The following is a 22,748-nucleotide window of genomic DNA, read 5'->3' as shown; positions in this document are numbered from 1 at the left end:
GACAGAGATCAGGTGGCATGCAATAGGCATGTCACCTGAGAACAGTGTTGTGACATGCGACCATGTTCTGATCGTTGGACTGAAAATGGAGGGCCAGATCAACATGAACAGTAGACGCTACAGGGACAATCCACAGTGCATCGCTACAGGGACAAATCTACAGTGCATCGATACAGTACATCTGCTACAGGGTCATCTACAGTACATCACTACAGTGCTTGATCTTGTCTACTCATTTTCGATCCAACGGCCGAAAGTGCATGTTACGGCACTGTTCATCGGTGACATGCCTATGGTATGACTGTAGTAGAAGTCAAGCCTGCAGAGTGATTAGTCGACATTATTAAACTGCATGTTTATAAATCTTGTAATCATCAATTGGCATGCACAGGGAAATCATTTATTTTTGATTTACGCTTTATTCCTTTTTGAGCTATCATCTACTTGCTACTACTAATTTGCCCTTCTACTGCTCTACTCAAAGTTCCATGACAAATCTCGTTAGCATTTTTTTCTAATGCATGCTAAAGATACTGTAGTAGAGTACAAAGAGGGCCGGAGAGAAAATATAGGCATCACCAGTGAACAATCAAACACCTCTCCTGTCTCCAACGATAACAATCAATTTTCTTATTCAGAACTTGATCCTACTGAACAAGAGTCTGAGGGAGACCTGAGTAAAGAGGATGCCCTTGTCAAGCACCCTACTCCACCCCCCAAGGTGATTGCTCGCTCTTTTCATTGACATTATTGTTGCATCTTCAATAACTGTGATGTATCTGTCCAACCCAGCCCAAGTTATAGCATTATCATCTGCTCAGTTAACACATAATAATAACATATGTTTCATCATGTCTTGGCTTGCTGTTCTTATGTTCCATAATCGTATCAAGCATGTATATGATTTTGTTGATTGAAGTACCGTTTATCTCTGGCAGGCATCAGGGACTTCACGTAAGGGCGTTTCAAATACCAACAAGGTGAAGAACATAGTTCAACAGGAAGATCAATATCTGACAGCTCACCTAAAAATAAAAAGGGTTCAAGCTGGTCATGTCAGATCACAAACAAATGCAGTGAACAGAGTAAAAAAAGGTCTCAGACTCAGAGTCACTCTAATCTAGTTGAAAATGATGACCAGGCAAAAAAATATTGTAATGCGAAACTTGATGGCGTGTAACTCACACGTTCGTTGGGAACCCCAAGAGGAAGGTATGATGCGCACAGCAGCAAGTTTTCCCTCAGAAAGAAACCAAGGTTTATCGAACCAGGAGGAGCCAAGAAGCACGTTGAAGGTTGATGGCGGCGGGATGTAGTGCGGCGCAACACCAGGGATTCCGGCGCCAACGTGGAACCTGCACAACACAACCAAAGTACTTTGCCCCAATGAAACAGTGAGGTTGTCAATCTCACCGGCTTGCTGTAACAAAGGATTAACCATATTGTGTGGAAGATGATTGTTTGCAGAAAATAGTAGAACAGTATTGCAGTAGATTGTATTTCAGTAAAGAGAATTGGACCGGGGTCCACAGTTCACTAGAGGTGTCTCTCCCATAAGATAAACAGCATGTTGGGTGAACAAATTACAGTTGGGCAATTGAAAAATAAAGAGGGTATGACCATGCACATACATATCATGATGAGTATAGTGAGATTTAATTGGGAATTACGACAAAGTACATAGACCGCCATCCAACTGCATCTATGCCTAAAAAGTCCACCTTCAGGTTATCATCCGAACCCCCTCCAGTATTAAGTTGCAAAGCAACAGACAATTGCATTAAGTATGGTGCGTAATGTAATCAACAACTACATCCTTATACATAGCATCAATGTTTTATCCCTAGTGGCAACAGCACAACACAACCTTAGAACTTTCTCACATCGTCCCGGTGTCAATGCAGGCATGAACCCACTATCGAGCATAAGTACTCCCTCTTGGAGTTACAAGCATCTACTTGGCTAGAGCATCTACTAGTAACGGAAAGCATGCAAGATCATAAACAACACGTAGATATAACTTTGATAATCAACATAACAAGTATTCTCTATTCATCGGATCCCAACAAACGCAACATATAGAATTACAGATAGATGATCTTGATCATGTTAGGCAGCTCACAAGATCCGACAATGATAGCACAATGGGGAGAAGACAACCATCTAGCTACTGCTATGGACCCATAGTCCAGGGGTAGACTACTCACACATCACACCGGAGGCGACCATGGCGGCGTAGAGTCCTCCGGGAGATGATTCCCCTCTCTGGCAGGGTGCCGGAGGCGATCTCTGGATCCCCGAGATGGGATCGGCGTTGGCGGCATCTCTCGGAAGGTTTTCCGTATCGTGGCTCTCAGATGCGGGGGTTTAGTCACGGAGGCTTTAACGAGGCGGTAGGGCAAGTCAGGCGGGGGCCCAGGGGCCCCAAACCACAGGCCGGGGCGGCCAAGGGGGCGCCGCCTAGGGTTTGGGCACCCCGTGGCCCCACTTCGCTTTCGTCTTCGGACTTCTCGGAAGCTTCGTGGAAAAATAGGCCCCGGGCTTTGATTTCGTCCATTTCCGAGAATATATCCGTACTAGGTTTTCTGAAACCAAAAACAGCAGAAACAAAGAATCGGCACTTCGGCATCTTGTTAATAGGTTAGTTCCAAAAAATGCACGAATATGACATAAAGTGTGCATAAAACATGTAGATAACATCAATAATGTGGCATGGAACATAAGAAATTATCGATACGTCTGAGACGTATCAGCATCCCCAAGCTTAGTTCTGCTCGTCCCGAGCAGGTAAAACGATAACACGAGATAATTTCGGAGTGACATGCCATCATAATCTTGATCATACTATTTGTAAAGCATATGTAGTGAATGCAGCGATCAAAACAATGTATATGACATGAGTAAACAAGTGAATCATAAAGCAAAGACTTTTCATGAATAGCACTTCAAGACATGCATCAATAAGTCTTGCATAAGAGTTAACTCATAAAGCAATAATTCAAAGTAAAGGCATTGAAGCAACACAAAAGAAGATTAAGTTTCAGCGGTTGCTTTCAACTTGTAACATGTATATCTCATGGATATTGTCAACATAGAGTAATATAATAAGTGCAATAAGCAAGTATGTAGGAATCAATGCACAGTTCACACAAGTGTTTGCTTCTTGAGGTGGAGAGAAATAGGTGAACTGACTCAACATTGAAAGTAAAAGAATGGTCCTCCATAGAGGAAAAGCATCGATTGCTATATTTGTGCTAGAGCTTTGATTTTGAAAACGTGAAACAATTTTGTCAACGGTAGTAATAAAGCATATGCATCATGTAAATTATATCTTATAAGTTGCAAGCCTCATGCATAGTGTACTAATAGTGCCCGCACCTTGTCCTAATTAGCTTGGACTACCTGGATTATCACCGCAATACATATGCTTTAACCAAGTATCACAAAGGGGTACCTCTATGCCGCCTGTACAAAGGTCTAAGGAGAAAGCTCGCATTTGGATTTCTCGCTTTTGATTATTCTCAACTTAGACATCCATACCGGGACAACATAGACAACAGATAATGGACTCCTCTTTTAATGCTTTAAGCATTCGACAACAATTAATTCTTTTCTCATTAGAGATTTGAGGATGTTTGTCCAAAACTGAAACTTCCACCATGGATCATGGCTTTAGTTAGCGGCCCAATGTTCTTCTCTAACAATATGCATGCTCAAACCATTCAACTCGGTGTAGATCGCCCTTACTTCAGACAAGACGAACATGCATAGCAACTCACATGAAATTCAACAATGAAAAGTTGATGGCGTCCCCAGTAAACATGGTTATCGCACAACAAGCAACTTAATAAGAGATAAAGTGCATAATTACATATTCAATACCACAATAGTTTTTAAGCTATTTGTCCCATGAGCTATATATTGCAAAGGTGAATGATGGAATTTTAAAGGTAGCACTCAAGCAATTTACTTTGGAATGGCGGAAAATACCATGTAGTAGGTAGGTATGGTGGACACAAATGGCATAGTGGTTGGCTCAAGTATTTTGGATGCATGAGAAGTATTCCCTCTCGATACAAGGTTTAGGCTAGCAAGGCTTATTTGAAACAAACACAAGGATGAACCGGTGCAGCAAAACTCACATAAAAGACATATTGAAAACATTATAAGACTCTACACCGTCTTCCTTGTTGTTCAAACTCAATACTAGAAATTATCTAGACCTTAGAGAAACCAAATATGCAAACCAAATTTTAGCATGCTCTATGTATTTCTTCATTAATGGGTGCAAAGCATATGATGCAAGAGCTTAATCATGAGCACAACAATTGCCAAGTATCACATTACCCAAGACATTAATAGAAATTACTACATGTATCATTTTCCAATTCCAACCATATAACAATTTAACGAAGAAGAAACTTCGCCATGAATACTATGAGTAGAAACTAAGGACATACTTGTCCATATGCTACAGCGGAGCGTGTCTCTCTCCCATAAAGTGAATGCTAGGATCCATTTTATTCAAACAAAACAAAAACAAAAACAAACCGACGCTCCAAGAAAAAGCACATAAGATGTGATGGAATAAAAATATAGTTTCAGGGGAGGAACCTGATAATGTTGTCGATGAAGAAGGGGATGCCCAAGGCATCCCCAAGCTTAGATGCTTGAGTCTTCTTAATATATGCAGGGGTGAACCACCGGGGCATCCCCAAGCTTAGAGCTTTCACTCTCCTTGATCATGTTGCATCATACTCCTCTCTTGATCCTTGAAAACTTCCTCCACACCAAACTCGAAACAACTCATTAGAGGGTTAGTGCACAATAAAAATTAACATATTTAGAGGTGACACAATCATTCTTAACACTTCTGGACATTGCATAATGCTACTGGACATTAGTGGATCAAAGAAATTCATCCAACATAGCAAAAGAGGCAATGCGAAATAAAAGGCAGAATCTGTCAAAACAGAACAGTTCGTATTGACGAATTTTAAAATGGCACCAGACTTGCTCAAATGAAAATGCTCAAATTGAATGAAAGTTGCGTACATATCTGAGGATCATGCACGTAAATTGGCTTAATTTTCTGAGCTACCTACAGGGAGGTGGACCCAGATTCGTGACAGCAAAGAAATCTGTTTCTGCGCAGTAATCCAAATCTAGTATGAACTTTACTATCAACGACTTTACTTGGCACAGCAAAACACTAAACTAAGATAAGGAGAGGTTGCTACAGTAGTAAACAACTTCCAAGACACAAAATAAAAACAAAGTACTGTAGTAAAATAACACATGGGTTATCTCCCAAGAAGTTCTTTCTTTATAGCCATTAAGATGGGCTCAGCAGTTTTGATGATGCACTTGCAAGAAACAGTATTTGAAGCAAAAGAGAGCTTCAAGAGGCAAATTCAAAACACATTTAAGTCTAACATGCTTCCTATGAAGAGGAATCTTGTAAATAAACAAGTTCAAGAAGCATAATGCAACAAGCGTAGAAAGATAAAACAAGTGTAGCTTCAAAAATTTCAGCACATAGAGAGGTGTTTTAGTAACATGAAAATTTCTACAACCATATTTTCCTCTCTCATAATAACTTTCAGTAGCATCATGAGCAAACTCAACAATATAACTATCACATAAAGCATTCTTATCATGAGTCTCATGCATAAAATTATTACTCTCCACATAAGCATAATCAATTTTATTAGTTGTAGTGGGAGCAAATTCAACAAAGTGGCTATCATCATATATAGGAGGCATATTGTAATCATAAAAGAAAATTTTCTCCTCAATGCTTGGGGGACTAAAAAGATCATGCTCATCAAAGCCAGCTTCCCCAAGCTTAGAATTTTCCATAGCATTAGCAACAATGGTGTTCAAAGCATTCATAGTAATAGCATTCCCATTAGCATGCATATAAAGTTCCATGGGTTTTTTAATTCTCTCTTCAAACACATCATGTCCTAATTCAAGATAAAGTTCATAAAGATCTCTCATATTTTTGTTGTTTTCCATTATGCTTAACTAGTGAAATAAAAACATGCATGATATTAAGTAAAGTAAAACAAGTAACTAATTTTTTTGTGTTTTTGATATAGCAAACAAGATAACAAATAAAGTAAAACTAGCAACTAATTTTTTTTGTATTTTGATTTAGTGCAGCAAACAAAGTAGTAAATAAAACTAAGCAAGACAAAAACAAAGTAAAGAGATTGAGAAGTGGAGACTCCTTGCAGCGTGTCTTGATCTCGGCAACGGCGCCAGAAAAAGAGCTTGATGGCGTGTAACTCACACGTTCGTTGGGAACCCCAAGAGGAAGGTATGATGCGCACAGCAGCAAGTTTTCCCTCAGAAAGAAACCAAGGTTTATCGAACCAGGAGGAGCCAAGAAGCACGTTGAAGGTTGATGGCGGCGGGATGTAGTGCGGCGCAACACCAGGGATTCCGGCGCCAACGTGGAACCTGCACAACACAACCAAAGTACTTTGCCCCAACGAAACAGTGAGGTTGTCAATCTCACCGGCTTGCTGTAACAAAGGATTAACCGTATTGTGTGGAAGATGATTGTTTGCGAGAAATCAGTAGAGAACAAGATTGCAAGAGATTGTATTTCAAGAAAGAGAATTGGACCGGGGTCCACAGTTCACTAGAGGTGTCTCTCCCATAAGATAAACAGCATGTTGGGTGAACAAATTACAGTTGGGCAATTGACAAATAAAGAGGGCATGACCATGCACATACATATCATGATGAGTATAGTGAGATTTAATTGGGCATTACGACAAAGTACATAGACCGCCATCCAACTGCATCTATGCCTAAAAAGTCCACCTTCAGGTTATCATCCGAACCCTCCGGTATTAAGTTGCAAAGCAACAGACAATTGCATTAAGTATGGTGCGTAATGTAATCAACAACTACATCCTTAGACATAGCATCAATGTTTTATCCCTAGTGGCAACAGCACAACACAACCTTAGAACTTTCATCACTGTCCCGGGTGTCAATGCGAGGCATGAACCCACTATCGAGCATAAGTACTCCCTCTTGGAGTTACAAGCATCTACTTGGCCAGAGCATCTACTAGTAACGGAAAGCATGCAAGATCATAAACAACACGTAGATATAACTTTGATAATCAACATAACAAGTATTCTCTATTCATCGGATCCCAACAAACGCAACATATAGAATTACAGATAGATGATCTTGATCATGTTAGGCAGCTCACAAGATCCGACAATGATAGCACAATGGGGAGAAGACAACCATCTAGCTACTTCTATGGACCCATAGTCCAGGGGTAGACTACTCACACATCACACCGGAGGCGACCATGGCGGCGTAGAGTCCTCCGGGAGATGATTCCCCTCTCCGGCAGGGTGCCGGAGGCGATCTCCTGGATCCCCCGAGATGGGATCGGCGTTGGCGGCGTCTCTGGAAGGTTTTCCGTATCGTGGCTCTCGGTACTGGGGGTTTCGTCACGGAGGCTTTAAGTAGGCGGAAGGGCAAGTCAGGAGGGGGCACAGGGGCCCCACACCACAGGCCGGCGCGACCAAGGGGGGGGCCACGCCGCCCTAGGGTTTGGGCACCCTGTGGCCCCACTTCGTTTCGTCTTCGGACTTCTGGAAGCTTCGTGGAAAAATAGGCCCCTGGGCTTTGATTTCGTCCAATTCCGAGAATATTTCCTTACTAGGATTTCTGAAACCAAAAACAGCAGAAACAAAGAATCGGCACTTCGGCATCTTGTTAATAGGTTAGTTCCAGAAAATGCACGAATATGACATAAAGTGTGCATAAAACATGTAGATAACATCAATAATGTGGCATGGAACATAAGAAATTATCGATACGTCGGAGACGTATCAAAACACCAACATAAAAAGCTTCGACCTAACCCCACATCGGTTGGTCTAAAAGCTGTAGACGGAGCAAATACCAAACCACATGTTCCCCAGCCACCTGTTGCCAATCCAGTTACCCAAGAACAATTCACAGCAGACCCAGTTTCAACAGCAGGTTCTCAACACCTAACTAATCACGATCGCCCGCTGACATTTAGTCCTGCCAGAGACAACTTCTTCCTTAAAGATGATGGTGGGGCCGAATTAGGTACGTGTTCCCTTACATGCTCCGTTACATAAATACCTTGATAGCTTGATGTAATGCTTAAATTTGCAGTTCCACCATGACCAAGAAAACGAAGGGGGCCAACGACTTTGAAATCACTTAAAAATAAGATTGCCCGAATGGGAACAAGATTTCCCATCACATCAGTTATAGCAGGTATCAGAAGGCCACTGGATCCACAAGAATCATCTAATATAGCATCGATCACAGGCGTTTTTGTCAGGACTCAAATTCCTATCTTTCCATCATGGAAACAACACGTAAACACCCCTTCCCATTTTGAAGGTTTACTGCACATGTTACATGTAAGTCATTTTCGTAAACAATACCATGTTGCTCGTTCACATTCCCTCTAGCTTTCTGTTGGCTAGCTATCTAACACATGAACGGTTCCCATTGTTGTAAACAGACATGTCTTGAGTTTGATGATGACATGAAGAATGTAATCACTGTTATCAGGAGCATATTCTCTTCAGCGTTGCGCCAGGAGCGCCATAGGCTAAAGATGAGATACTTTGCTGGGAGGACTCCTAGCGATATTCCAACAACCTCTCCTATACTACAGATGACTGATGATCAATGGTGTGATCTTGTTGAGTATTGGTCTGCTCAAAAGAATTTGGTATGTTACGTGAAGACAGGTGAGACAAGATCACATTATCGATTCCTTTTAAGCATGTGTCTCACAAGTCTTCATTTGTAGTTCATCGCTCGAAGTAACATGCGTGCTCGTAATAATGTACGTTTACAACAGCGTACAGGATCTCGTAGCTTGATTGGACACCTCTACTGTATGGTAAGGAATGTTATCTGTACAACTATATTTAAATTAGTAAATCATTTAGAATTTATAGATGCACAATATACATCGTAAATTGATGTCTCTGTTTTATTTATATTTTTTTTGAAAACTTTCAATTGTCGCATGTCGGCATGTGACGTGGTTGTGAAACTAATTTATATTTTCTCTTGCGAAAATATCAGAAGGCAAGGCAAGCATACTGTGAGAGTACAGACAGAGAGATGAGTCTACTTGAGCAATTCAAGGTGTGCCAGATGAGCAGAAATGGTTTGACTAGACATTTTGCACAGAGTGTTATTGTAAGTATTCTCTACTAATGTCAGTTATGGTTTTCAATTGTATGCAGAAATATCTTGTCATATTTGTCAAGCTTCATGCACTAGCCAACACAACCAAATGTCCGAACTGGTTGAAAGGGCTAGTACAATTCACTTATATACTTCTCAGCAATATCATGCACATTACGAATTCTACACATGGATCCATGCATATTTTTATAGTCCTGCTATTACGTGTTAGCAATAGAAGACATGTCAATATGATGTAACATGCTCTTACTAAAATGTATATGCGGTAATCAGCCATGCCAGTTTGTAGGATTATTAGAGGTAGTTCATACACATGTCTTCACATTATAATCTCTTCTCTTACACATGTGTAACAACTGAAAACTCCTCAGTCTGACATGAAAGTGGAGCTAGCAAAACCAAAGAAAGATGGTATAGAAAAAACCCAGGAAGAATGTCTGAATTCATTTTCCAAGGTACTACAATGTCATGGTATAGCCAACAACACATTTCTGCGTAATGCTGGGTTCACAACTAATTTGTCGAGGTCCAAGTCCAAGTCAAAGCCCAAGCGCAGGTTGAGGTCCAAGTCATTGTCTTTTTATGTTCTCGAGGAACTACTCAAAGAGGAACGAGCAATAGTGGCTGCACAAAGAGTAGTCATCCACCGTATAACTGCAGGATTAGAAGCAAGTCAAGCCCACCTGGGCAACATCCTGAGAAAGTGTGGGAGATGCTGAATACCACAGTGAACACTGACAGTCAAAGGTGTCCCTTGGTTGTGTGAAAGGGTTTGTGATGCTGAACTATTTTGTTGGTGCTTCTATCTGCACTTGTTATGTACCTGGTGGTTGTTTCCTTGGTGATGTGGATTAAATGAAAACTGAATGGATTGGATGCACCAATATTTAATCAAGGTTAATCTGATTTGTAGTATTTTTTATATTGCGCTGCATGGGAAAAGTATAACTATTAGTTGGCCCATTGGTGACCATTTTCATACATTATTTTAGTTGATGGGTCCTTGTCCTTGTATCCCTGAAAGGAGGCAGTACTACAGTAAGCTACCAATTTTTCTAGTACAGTATTTTTTTAGCGCCAGCTAAATTGAAAATATCTATCAAGCGCTACAATCTCCCGCCAATAAAATCCAAAATATCCGAATGATTAATAGAATGCTATTTTGCGAAGTGATTTATGTCGGAATATTTCTCTCCAGTTGGTTTTTGACAACTATACCGCAATACCTCATTCATCGGATGCTTTGCCCGCTTCCTCCTACTCGAGAAAAACTTCCGCTGATGATTTCGTTGAAGATTCATCGAATGTTGATCCAATACAAGATTTGAACAAACTTCGACAACAACTGCAGTCGATGAAGAAACAAGAACTCGTGGTAATGGAACAATCTCTAAAATCGTCTGAGAGGGAAAAAATTGCTCTTCAACAAGCCCAGGAAGCCTTAGCTTTAAAAGAGGCTGTGGTTACTGAAGCTGCACAAGCTACTTCATGAGAAGACTCTATGCTTCAATTGATGACTGACGCTATCCTGGATATGGCAGGTATGCTTCGTGAGTTTGAATTTTTCTACTTTATTTTATTTGTTTTCCATCTCTCACTGATGCTTCCGCTGAGTAGGTTCTTTTCTGCATGCTGCCGCCGAAGACCAATGAGTTGAAGCCAGGTCAAATGTGCTTATCAAACTTGCTCTGGAACATGGCTCTAATTTTTGGGCTACGCCTGATCGTACCCGACGAATCGTCAGATTTCAAGACTGCGCAGGTCAAGTCCGTGATTTTCTTGATTTCTGCGCAAGGACGCTAGCCCTGGTTTACAACACCATGTTTTCTCGCAACTCCCAGCCGAAGACTCTTCCTGACTTGATGAATAAATTCCGGGATGCTCCTTGAATCCACGAGTTTGTGAAGGCCCAATTGACTGCTGGAGCTAGGTTTGCTATGATCATGTTGCAGGTCTGCTACCCGAAGTTAGATATGACCAAAATTGTTGAAATTTGTCAAGCCAAACTGACAAAAAGGAGGAGGAATATCGACAAAATCAACGGTGTTGTAACCCCTGTAGCTGAGGAAATGATGGATGAATTACTTCGACTGGATGCTGAATTCTTCGTGAAAGGTAATTATGCCGAGCACATGAGTGCCACTGCTGACAATGAAAGAGTAAACATAGACGACCTGATAGGACATGACTGAAAGTTTGCTTCTTTCTGTCGAAATTTTCTTGATAGTAAAAACCTGTGTATTGTAAGCACTATGTATATTGCAAAACAACTTATACGTTTTTTCTTTTCATCTAGCCCCCGAGCTTTTTTGGTGGTCAGTGTTTTTATCTTTATTGGTTTGCGAGCTGTTTTGAACCAAGACAAATATCTTGTAGATTGTATATTGTGAAGATTTATGTATATATATTGTTTTTGCGGGTTGCAAGCCCCCGAGCCTGTCGGAGAAAAAGATGTATATCACCAATATCTTTACTATATTGTAGCACCGCGAGCCCGCCTCATTAAAAACCTTCCATTCCCACTCGGTGCCCTGAAAGGAAAAGAGTGCGTCTGAAAACTCGCGGGCTTTTCAGTACAATGTATGTTTACATGTATGTTTCTATGTTGACTTCTATGCGTATAAGCGCCGAAGCTGCGCCACGTTCCATGGATTGTTCTCTGGGACTCCTGTCTTCTTGTCCTTTATCCTATATGCTCCTCCCGCGATTACTTCTGTGATGATGTATGGTCCAACCCATGACGACTGAAACTTTTCATGGCTATCCTGGGAGAGTCGAAGAACTAAATCTCCCACTTGAAAGGACCTTGGTCGCAAACGTCGACTGTGGTAGTTTTTCAGATCTTGCTAGTACTTAGTGAACCTTGATAACACCTCGTCTCTAGCTTCATCCAGTGCGTCGACATCATCTTCTAACGCCTTTCTCGTGGTTTCTTCATCATATTCCGCCACTCTCGGTGAATTGTGTTCTATTTCTATCGGGAGCACTGCCTCGGCTCCATGGACCAGAAAAAACGGGGTTTCTTGTGTTGCTGTATTGGGTGTTGTTCGTATGCTCCATAAGACGCTTGGCAGCTCTTCTGGCCAGGTGTGTCGAGCTTTCTCCAGAGATGTTATCAATCGTTTATTAATACCATTGCAGATGATACCATTTGCTTTCTCAATTTGACCATTGGTTTGCGGATGTGCTACAGATGCAAAGTGTAGTTTGATGCCTACCTCTGCACAGTATGCATGCCTTGAACTCCTTAGAAGTGAAATTTCTGCCGTTGTCTGTGACAATACTATTGGGAACGCCGAACCGAAAGACGATACCCTTGACGAAGCTGACCACCGATGATGCGTCTGGCGAGTTTATTGGTTTTGCCTCAATCCACTTGGTGAACTTGTCGACGGCTACCAACATATACTCGTAACCTCCTGGCCACGCTTTATGTAGTTTCCCCACCATATCAAGGCCCCATTGAGCGAAAGGCCATGACAGGGGTATTGCCATCAGTTCTGCTGCCGGAGAGTGAGGTTTTGCCGCAAATCGTTGACACGCATCGCAAGTGCGTACTATGTCATTTGCATCTTCTATTGCTGTCAACCAGTAAAATCCTGCTCTGAAAACCTTGGCTTAGCTCGACTGCTTGCGTGATGTCCGCACACCCCCTCGTGTACATCCTTCAGGATAAGCCTTCCTTCTTCGGGTGTGACACATTCTGTAGTACTCCCGAAATACTTCGTTTGTAAAGCTCTCCTTTGATCACAGTAAAGGCTTTGGAACGTCTGATAACTCGCCTTGCTTCAATTGGATCTTCGGGTAGTTCTTTTCTTAGGATATATGCTACGTAAGCCTGCATCCAAGGAATTTGTACCATCATTATCACGTGCGGTTCCTCCTCATCTTCTGATGTGTTTGCCTCTGGTGCTGCTGCAGCCCCCGAGGCTTTCTCAACCTTCTCCTTCTTCTTTTGCTGTTTCTTCGCCTTGGTTGATCTTTCAGTTATCTCTTCCCAGAATACACCGGTGGTATTGCTAAACACCGCGACCCGTTGTTTTGGTAGAACATTGGCTTCATCATTGCTAAGTCTGCTGATATGATTTACTTCGCACCCGTCGAAAAGTCTCACGAGTTCGTTGTATACTTCTTTGTATACCATCATACTTTCATTAACTGCGTCACATTGGTTCATCACCTGTTGAGCCACCAACTGTGAATCACCAAAGATTTTTAATCGGGTTGCTCTACAGGCTTTCGCCATCTTCATCCCATGTATGAGTGTTTCGTACTCCGCCTCGTTATTAGATGCGTTTGGAAACTTCATGCGTAGCACGTACTTCAACTTGTCGCCTTGAGGTGACATTAGTATCACGCCTGCTCCAGCTCCTTCTAACCTCTTGGACCCGTCAAAGTTCATAGTCCAAGTTCTCGACAAATCTGGAGGTCCCGTATTTTGCAGCTCCATCCACTCTGCGATGAAGTCTGGTAAAATCTGCGACTTTATTGCTTTTCTCTTCTCATATGTGATGTCTCGAGGGGAGAGCTCTATTCCCCAAAGGGAGACACGACCCGTAGCTTCTGGGTTGTTTAGTATATTGGATAAAGGTGCTTCATTGACCACTATTATCGGATGTGCCGAAAAATAGTGTCGCAATTTTCTTGCGGTTGTGAACACTCCATATGCTAACTTCTGGTATTGCGGGTACCGCTGTTTTGAAGGCGATAAAACTTCACTGATGAAGTATACCGGCCGCTGTACTCCATGGAGTTTTTCTTCTTCTTCTCTTTCGACCACAAGTACTGTGCTAACCACTTGAGGCGTGGCTGCGATGTATAGCAGGAGAGGTTCCTTTTCCTTAGGCGCCACCAAGATTGGTGGTGTCGAGATTATGCGCTTGAGGTCCTCAAAAGCTCTATCTTCTTCTGCGTTCCACTCGAACCTTTCCCCTTGTTTGATCAAGGCGTAGAACAACAACGCTTTTTCTCCCAGCCTAGTGACGAATCTGCTTAGAGCTGCAACTCGCCCAGTTAGCTGTTGTACTTCCTTTAACTTTGTTGGATTCCACATCGTCACGATAGCTTGAATTTTCTCCGGGTTAACCTCGATTCCTCTTGCTGACACCAAGAAACCGAGAAGTTCCCCTGCAGAAACGCCAAAGGAGCACTTCGTCGGCTTCAGCTTGAGGCAGAACTTGTCGAGGTTGTCGAAAGTTTCCTTCAGATCCTCGATCAAAGTTGACCCCTTCTTTGTTGTTATGACAACATCGTCAATATACACTTGGACGTTCTTGCCGATCTGTGTGGCAAGACACTTCTGCATCATCCGCTGATATGTTGCTCCCACGTTTTTTTTAACCCGAAGGGCATTGTTCCATAGCAGAACACGCCATAAGGTGTTATAAAAGCTGTTTTGACCTCATCTTCCTCTTTTAATCGGATCTGGTTATAACCAGAATATGCGTCCAGGAAGGTAAGATGTTCACAACCTGTCGTGGAGTCGATAATTTGATCGATCCTTGGGAGGGTAAAGTGATACTTTGGACAATGATTATTTAGGCACATGAAGTCGACGCACATGCGAAGGACCTCTGTGTTTTTCTTCGGGACCAACACTGGGTTAGCTACCCACGTGGCCTCTGTATGTAACTCCTTGATAAAACTAGCTTCTCTGAGTCGATTGATTTCTGACAGCATAGCTTTGCGGTTTGGTTCCGAAAAACGCCGCAAAGGTTGTTTGATTGGTTTCGCCATTGGATCTAAGTTAAGGGGGGTGCTCGGCAAGTTCCCTAGGTACTCCTGGCATCTCAGCTGGACACCATGCGAAGATTTCCCAGCGCTCACGGAGGAACTCGATGAGCGCGCTTTCCTATGCGAGGTGCATGTTTGTTACATAGATGTCGTTTTCTTGGGGTCTGTCGGGTGAATCTGCACTTCCTTGGAATCTTTAGTAGTGTACGTCAAAGGTAGGCTCCTTGAGCAGCCTCCATACGTCTGTCAACACGTCGTAATCAGTTGTTAGTCTTGACGCCATATACTCTGCTTGCATTCTGAAAGTTTCTAACAGTCGATGAAAACCTTTGTCGCACTTATCAGCTAGCGCGAAACGGCCTTTCACTGTGATTGGGCCCTTGGGTCCAGGGAGTCTCCACAACAAGTATGTGTAATGTAGTACCGCCATAAACCTAGCATAGGCGGGTCGCCCCAACAGAGCATGATACTGTGACGGGAAATCCACAACTTCAAACTCCAACCTCTCTCTTCTGTAATGCCTACGGATTGACAAGGTATCGACTTGTCAATGCCTACGGATTGTAGACTTGGGTTTAGTTGGAAGTAGAGGGCAAGTAGATCTCGAGGGTTCAGCCGAAAAAGTCCTCGACTGCTAGAAAACTAGGGTTATGTTGACAATGAAATCGATCATCTCTTCATCCCTCGACTCCCCATTATATAGGAGGCGGAGCCGAGGGTTTTGTGATGTACAAGTTACAAAGTACGGGAAACTCTTTCAGTTCGTCCCGTAATAGTTTGCAAGTCAATATTCCTAATACAACTCTATATTTCCAAACTATTCCATAACTGGGCTTCCAGGCTTCATAAACTTCGGGTCCTGGGCCTTCCATAAAACCCCGGGTACCATCTTCGGCAGGACCATTGGGGATGCCTATGTCAACGGCCTCGTACCAGCCGTCCGTGTTCTCGTGCCAGCCGTCTACGGCCGCCTCCACCAGCTCCGCGTCCTCTCCCTTCTTCGCCGTCCCCTCGGCAGCGACGCGGAGCGCCTCGTCATCGGCGACCCAACGCGCATCCGCCCACTCCTCCCCCTCCGTCCGCGGGAACCTGTCCCGGGCAGCGAGGGAGAGCTTGCCCCACGTGGCATGCAGGGTGCATGACATGGCTATGGAGGTGTAGAGGACGTCGGAAAAGGGAGAGGGGGAGGACGGTGGAGAAGCTGTAAGGTCTGTGAGGCCGGCCCCGTCTTTTTATAGTCGGCGGCCTTGGAGGGAAACTTGGGCGCGAGCGCGCGACCATGGACATTTCGCGCGCGCACGGGAACCCTTGTCCGAGCGGGAACTTTCCCACGCGTTCTCCCGCCCGCCATTGATGTCCCATCGAGGCCTACCATGGCGTAGAGCCGCGCGTTGAAGACAAACCATGTGGCGTCTTTTTGGGTCGCCGCGTTGGGCGCAGCGTGCGACCCAAATGGACACGCGGATGCGGGGCGTTGTCCGGGTGTCCGCGCGGCCACCCAAACGGACGGCCCAACGCGTCCCCTGGGTCGCACGGTTGGAGATGCCCTAATGTCTTGGATGGACAGCAAAGAGGAGTAAGACGACCGGAGGTGAGGAATCCGAGGTGCACGAGCCACTAGTTTAAAATGGGGCTATAGCACCGGTTTGCTAAACGGGCACCAAGTGGCTGGCTGCCGAGCACTCGGGTGGAGGACCTTTAGCACCGGTTCGTAACACGAACTGGTGCTAAATTTTTTTGTCGCGACAACGTTTTGGTGTGCTTTCCTGCAGCGATAAACTCTGCCGTGGTAAGGAAGCGCACCAAAACGCTGCTGCTACAGGGTCTGGCCACGCCCCATTTGAAACATGTTAATGCACACATATAGGAAACTATAATATTACACAAAAACATCGTTATGAATATATAGATCAAAGTGGCCTCTTTCATCGTGCTTGGCCGAACATATTACATAATAGTACGGTACACACGTTCATGCATATATGTGTACAATATAATTTCTATGAATCATAGTTTTCGAAAATAGATTTGGCGCTGATGGTATTCTCCGTTTGGATCTATGACTTGGTCAAGTAAGAATCCCGTCAATTCTTCTTGAATTGCTCGTACACGCTCGGTTGCTAGAAGACCGTTCGGCAACCGTTTGATCTAATAATTTAAAGAAGGTGGTCAATATATATGAATGAAACACAACACAATTGATCGATGGTGATAAAATAAAATTAAGAATATTGTTTACGTACTTGAAATTGTTATAAAATTCTCCTTGTCTGTGGGTCGTCTGGCGAATGAGCTTGCAAATGTAGAATTCCACATAAATTATTCTTGTCTTGTTGGATCATAGCTTCTATCTGTGGATTATCTTGAGGTTTGTTGGTCAAGTGATGGCTATACTGGGAGAATAATTCCTGATGCTCCCTCATTTTCTCTTCTAACTGAGAAATGCGGTCTGCAACCACTTCCTTTTTCTCTAACGGCTTCTATCGGGATATTTCTTCGTTTCTGCAGAAAACCCAATACACCAAGGTTTGGATCCTGCTGTGGTTCGTGTTCGTCCTGGGTGTTTCAGGATTTCCAAGGGCGCGTGTGAGCTCGGCTTCTCTCTGTCGGGATGGAACCTCCCGTCTTCAACATCCTTTGCTACACTTCTAAAGGCCTCGATGGGAAGTGGATTTTCCTTATAATTTATTGTATATATACACCTCCCTTCTGAGTCCAATGTGCCCCATGCGCGTAAAGGCAATCTCTTGCCCACTAGTTCCATTTCAATACATCTCGATTGATCCCCTTACAAATTAGTTCGTCCTCCATTTTCTTCCACTCAGGCCTTCTAGCCTTCTAGCCTGGTTGCCCCAAAATATGGTAGTATATCTTACTAGAAGCAGTTTTCTTATTGGTTTCTGATCTTTTCTTTGCTCTCTCCGATGTCTTGTATGCCACAAATTCGTCTCACTTGTCTTTTATCTTCTCATAGGAATTCCGGAGACTTTTTTTGCTTGACAAACATGTTGCCCAATTTTTTCATGTAGCTGTTAAACTATGTTGCCATCTTCGAAAGAGCCCACTTCTTAACTCTTCGTTGTACGATATTCATCTCGAGATCTGATGACCCACAAGTATAGGGGATCGCAACAGTCTTCGAGGGAAGTAAAACCAAAATTTATTATTCAACACAAGGGGAGCCAAAGAATATTTATAAGCTTTAACAAGTGAGTTGTCAATTCACCTGCACCTGAAAATAGACTTGCTCGCAACAGTTTATCAGTAGTAACAGTTTTATGGCAGTGGGAGTAGTGAAGTAACAACAATAGCAAAATAAAAGCAGCAATATTGATGATTGCAGTAGACAGCAGGATTAAAATACTGTAGGCACAGGGCTGAATGAACGAGCGTTGCATAATATCATAATAATGATGATAAAAGCATCCTAGCATAATATATCCATAGGCGTGTGTTCCTATTTAGTCGTGCGTGTTCGCAATGAGAAACTTGCACGACATCTTTTGTCCTACCAGCCCGTTGCAGCGGGGTCTTTAGGGAAACTACTGGTAATTAAGGTACACATTTTAATAGAGTACCGCAACAAAGCATTAACACTTCGTGAACACACGTGATCCTCACATCATACCCATCCCCTCCGGTTATCCCAATTCTTGGTCACTTTGGGCCTCGGGTTCCGGACAACAATATGTGTATACAACTTGCAGATATGATAAAAAATAATAATTATCCTCATGATTCAATAACATGTTCAGATCTGAGATCATGGCTCTCGGGCCCAAAGTGACAAGTATTAAGCGTAGCAAGTTGCAACAATGTCAAATACTAGACACTATACCCATAACAATCTTATAGCTATTACATGACCAATCTCATCCAATCCCTACCATCCCCTAGAGCCTACATCAGGGAATTACTCACACATGGATGGGGGAAACATGGATGGTTGATGGAGAGGCGTCGGTGATGGCGATGGCGATGATCTCCTTCAAATCCCCGTCCCGGCAGGGTGCCAGAACGGAACTTCTGGTCCCCAGATTGGGGGTCTCTGGTGGCAGCGGAGCAGCGTAACTCTTTTTTGGAAAAACATCGAACCCCCACTCGGTTTTCAGGTCAGGGGCTTCATATAGTGCGAAGGAGAGGTCGAAGGGCTGGCCGAGGCGGCCAGACCACCCCTTGGCACGGCCAAGGCCTGGCCCATGCCAAGGGTTGGTGTGGGCCCCTCGTCGGCCCCCTCCGTCTCGTCTTCTGGCTCCGGAAGTCTTCAGGTAAAATATTGGGTTTTCTATATTTTCCGGGAATTTCCCCGAAAGTTGGATTTTCTGCAAAAAACAAGACACCGGAGCAATTCTGCTGAAAACAACGTTAGTTGTATTCAAAACACAAAAGATAGAGAGCAAGTAACAGCAAAAGTGTTCGGGAAAGTAGATACATTTTGGACGTATTACGATCCTTAGGGTCTGGCCTGTCATTCTGGCTCTGGTAGGGTGAAATTTACCAGGAGCTTCCTAAATAGTGTATTTTTGGATCTTGTGTCGACATAACTAACTCCTTCCATGTTTGTTTTCTTCCATTCTTGAGTGGTGCTCGGGATGTTGTCCCTAACAAGAACTCCGTATTGACTTACACACTTTTTATGCATGAGCCGCGTGAGCAATCGGTTCGCCATCTTCACCGATTTCCTTGATGATGAACCTTTTATGATCTTCCAACCTTTTGGCTGCGCCTCGTTTAATAGATTTGCTTGATCGCGCCTATCACGTGGCTGGTGACAACCCTTTAGCACCGGTTCATGTCACGAACCGGTGCTAAAGGGTCCCACATGAATCGGTGCTAAAGCTTTGTTGGTCCCCTATGATCAATGCGAGCCGGGGGGATTGTTGTTGTGGAGATCAACGAAGAAGACGATCAGAAGAAGAAGTGATGATCGGGATAGCGGGCCACGGCCCACGATGGCTTCCGCCCGTGCGTCGGCTCCTTTGCATTCACGTCAAGTGTAAATAGGAGACCCAAGGAGGACAGTGTCCATTCGGATGAGCTTGTTGCCTAGATGGCCTACGTTTTGCGATTTTGGGGAAGAACAAAGGTCGCCTCCTCGCTGGTGCTCGTGCTCGCGAGGAGTAGATCGATGCAGGCCCTAGATCGTGGAGGCCGAGGCAAAGCCGCGGGATGCGAGGCACTGCTCCCAGCAGAGGCGGAGCCAGCTATATGGCAAGGTTTGGCGGCCGCCATACCTAAATTTTAGCGCGAATACTAGGTATATACGTGCAGATATGCTTCAGGTTTACAATTGCCTTCTGCTCCCACTCTGCCATCGACCGCATCGCTTGGTGCGTTTTCAGGAGAAACAATTGACCTGTAGGTAAGTGATTGGCCCCGTGTTGGGCCTAGTGACTATTGGGCCTGAAACCTGATCGGTAAAGCTGGGATACACGGAAACTGATTGACACACTGCCGACTTGAAACCGATCGCGATCATGGGGAGCGGATGCGGCATCGCTGTAGAACGCTAGCGCGCAGCACCAACCAAAGTCGCGGCCGCCGGCCGACGAGACGAGGACGCGACCGGCAACGCCGCGAGGGCCACTGAGGGAGTAGGGAATGGCACCGAAGAAGAACACCAAGTACATAAGGTATTTGATCTCAGACCTGAAACTAATCTTGTCGTTGTCTGAATAAAGTAGTACAAACGACTTGATCTTGCGGAAATAAAGAACGATTTCAATCGAAAGGTAGAAGAATGCCATCGCCACTCCGCAAGAAATTCATTACGAGTATGTATTTATATTCATCGATGCGTCCCCTAATATGACACATCCAATTACTGATTACTATTTTTCTATAGTTTCTCGGTTTCTGTAGATTTTTTTCAACTAGTTGAAATTGTCGATCAATTATTCGTGTAGTTTTTATTTAGTGAGGTAGCTTCAGTGCAATATTTGATTTTGTCATTACTAAATTGTGTTGCACACGCAAAACAAAAGTAATACTTATCTAGTGTAATCTTGCATTTTCTCATTTATCGACTCCACCACACCTTAAATTAATTCCTGCCTCCGCCACTGGCTCCCAGTATCCAAGCTATAGCTACGGAGCGTAGCTCCTGCCGATGTTAGTGTAGCTGTTGAATCCGAAGTCGCACAACCATTGTCGTCGACCATCTTCTCGCATGGGATGGAGTCGGACGATGAACCGGGTGAGGAGAAAATGACGAAGGAGGAGGCAAAGTGCTCTCCCTCGGGCTCTGTACATGTGAGGGAAACGATCGGACCCCGCCCTAGGCGTGCCAGCTAGCCGTGCTTAATTCTGATAAGAATATCGACTCTCATGAGGGACAATGGAGTTGCGGTGATTTGCTAACCGCCGCCGGCCATAGTATTTATAGACGAGCTAGAGAAGATATTACAAAACTAGTGGAATGGAAGCCTGACTATATCTTAAAGATCGACAAATGTTTTTGAGTTTCAAAGCGTAAGCGATTAGTCCTGTGGTTGCTGACGATTACACCAGATCAATCGTATGTGGTATATGCACACGTTTCTTCGATCGAGTCAATCGCATTCATGTGCAATTGGGGCCATAATCCAATTGTCGGTCGATCTATAGTCTGTTTTTTGAGTAGTCCTAGACTTTAAAGTTCTTTTGTTAATTTGAACTTAGTGCAGAGTACTAGAGAATGCCTAGATTATTAAAAAGAAGACTGTTATATGAAACAAGAACCGACTAACAAAACGTCTCGTGACAGAATAAGAAACCGCTCTCTCCTTCCTCCTCCCTCTCCGCCCCCCATCCACTCTTCTGCCCGTTGACCGAGGGAGACCGGGCCGAACCCGACCCTTCTCCGGCGGCGCCGCCGGCCGGAGATGGGGAGGGGGAGGCGCCGGTGCTGTAGATAGGTTTAGGTCTAGTGTTTTCGGCAGGATGCCGTGGTCTGGGAGTCTAGCGCCAGATCTTCTGGGCAAGATCCGGTGTGTATGGTGGTGGAGGCGGCGCGGCAAGGAGCTCCGACGGTCGGAGATGGCGGCGCTCGACCTTCCCCCATGGATCTCCGTCAATAAGCCCAAGGTTTGCTCTCCCTCTTCGATTTCCATGTTTACTCTGTTCGTCCTCCTCCCACTGGCCGGCCGTGGTGGTGAGGGGTGGGGAAGATGGACGGAGGATGGTGGAACGATGGAGATGAGCAGGGGCTCTCTTTCCCTGGTGTTTGGTGCGGCACCGGTGGATGGCCGAGCAGCTGTGATGTCAAGTCCCCAAGGTGGGGGATGGATTCGCATGCTACTCCTGCCAAGCCCCCCAACAATAAGCACTGCTAGATGCAAAAATGCGCCCTTGACATCCTCGACATCGACCTGGCCGGCCGTGGAGGTGAGGAGGAAGATGAAGATGGCGGCGACGGTGGTATCTTTGTTGGCCCTTTCCAGAGGTGGGAAGCAATTTTCTTGAGCAGATCCAAGGCCACTCCATGGCCTATCCAATTGCCGGCGATGGAATCCGGCGAATCAACCTCCTTTGCGAGGTCCTTACTGAGGTTTGCAGTCGCATACTACGGCTGCGTAGAGGCAAGTGGTTTCGTCCCCGCCTCTTCGCATGACGGCGGCGTAGCAGACCTCTGGCTCGACGACGGGGAAAGAGAAGGACCTGATTGCATTTTATCATCTCTCAGTGAGGTCTTTTCTGCAAATGTTAGGGACCTATATGTGCATTTAGATCTTATGGGGTCCTTTGTAATATTTTGTACCTCCTCCGTTTCGATTTAATGAGAAACTTCC

The 22,748-nt window shown here is 44.3% G+C and overlaps 1 long non-coding RNA gene across 1 annotated transcript; it reads left to right on the top strand.

Moving 5' to 3' along the window:
* Positions 1 to 8,812: 8,812 nt before the first annotated feature.
* LOC139834298 (uncharacterized) lies at positions 8,813 to 9,604 on the top strand. Its single transcript, XR_011750066.1, has 3 exons — positions 8,813 to 8,932; positions 9,121 to 9,183; positions 9,285 to 9,604. It is a non-coding gene; the product is annotated as an uncharacterized lncRNA (long non-coding RNA).
* The last annotated feature ends 13,144 nt before the right edge of the window (positions 9,605 to 22,748 follow it).

The sequence above is a fragment of the Lolium perenne genome, unplaced genomic scaffold, assembly GCF_019359855.2.
Source record: "Lolium perenne isolate Kyuss_39 unplaced genomic scaffold, Kyuss_2.0 unplaced22, whole genome shotgun sequence".
Lineage (NCBI taxonomy): Eukaryota > Viridiplantae > Streptophyta > Magnoliopsida > Poales > Poaceae > Lolium > Lolium perenne.
The sequence above is the reverse complement of the archived record's forward strand: the minus strand, read 5'-3'. Positions and strand labels throughout refer to the sequence as shown.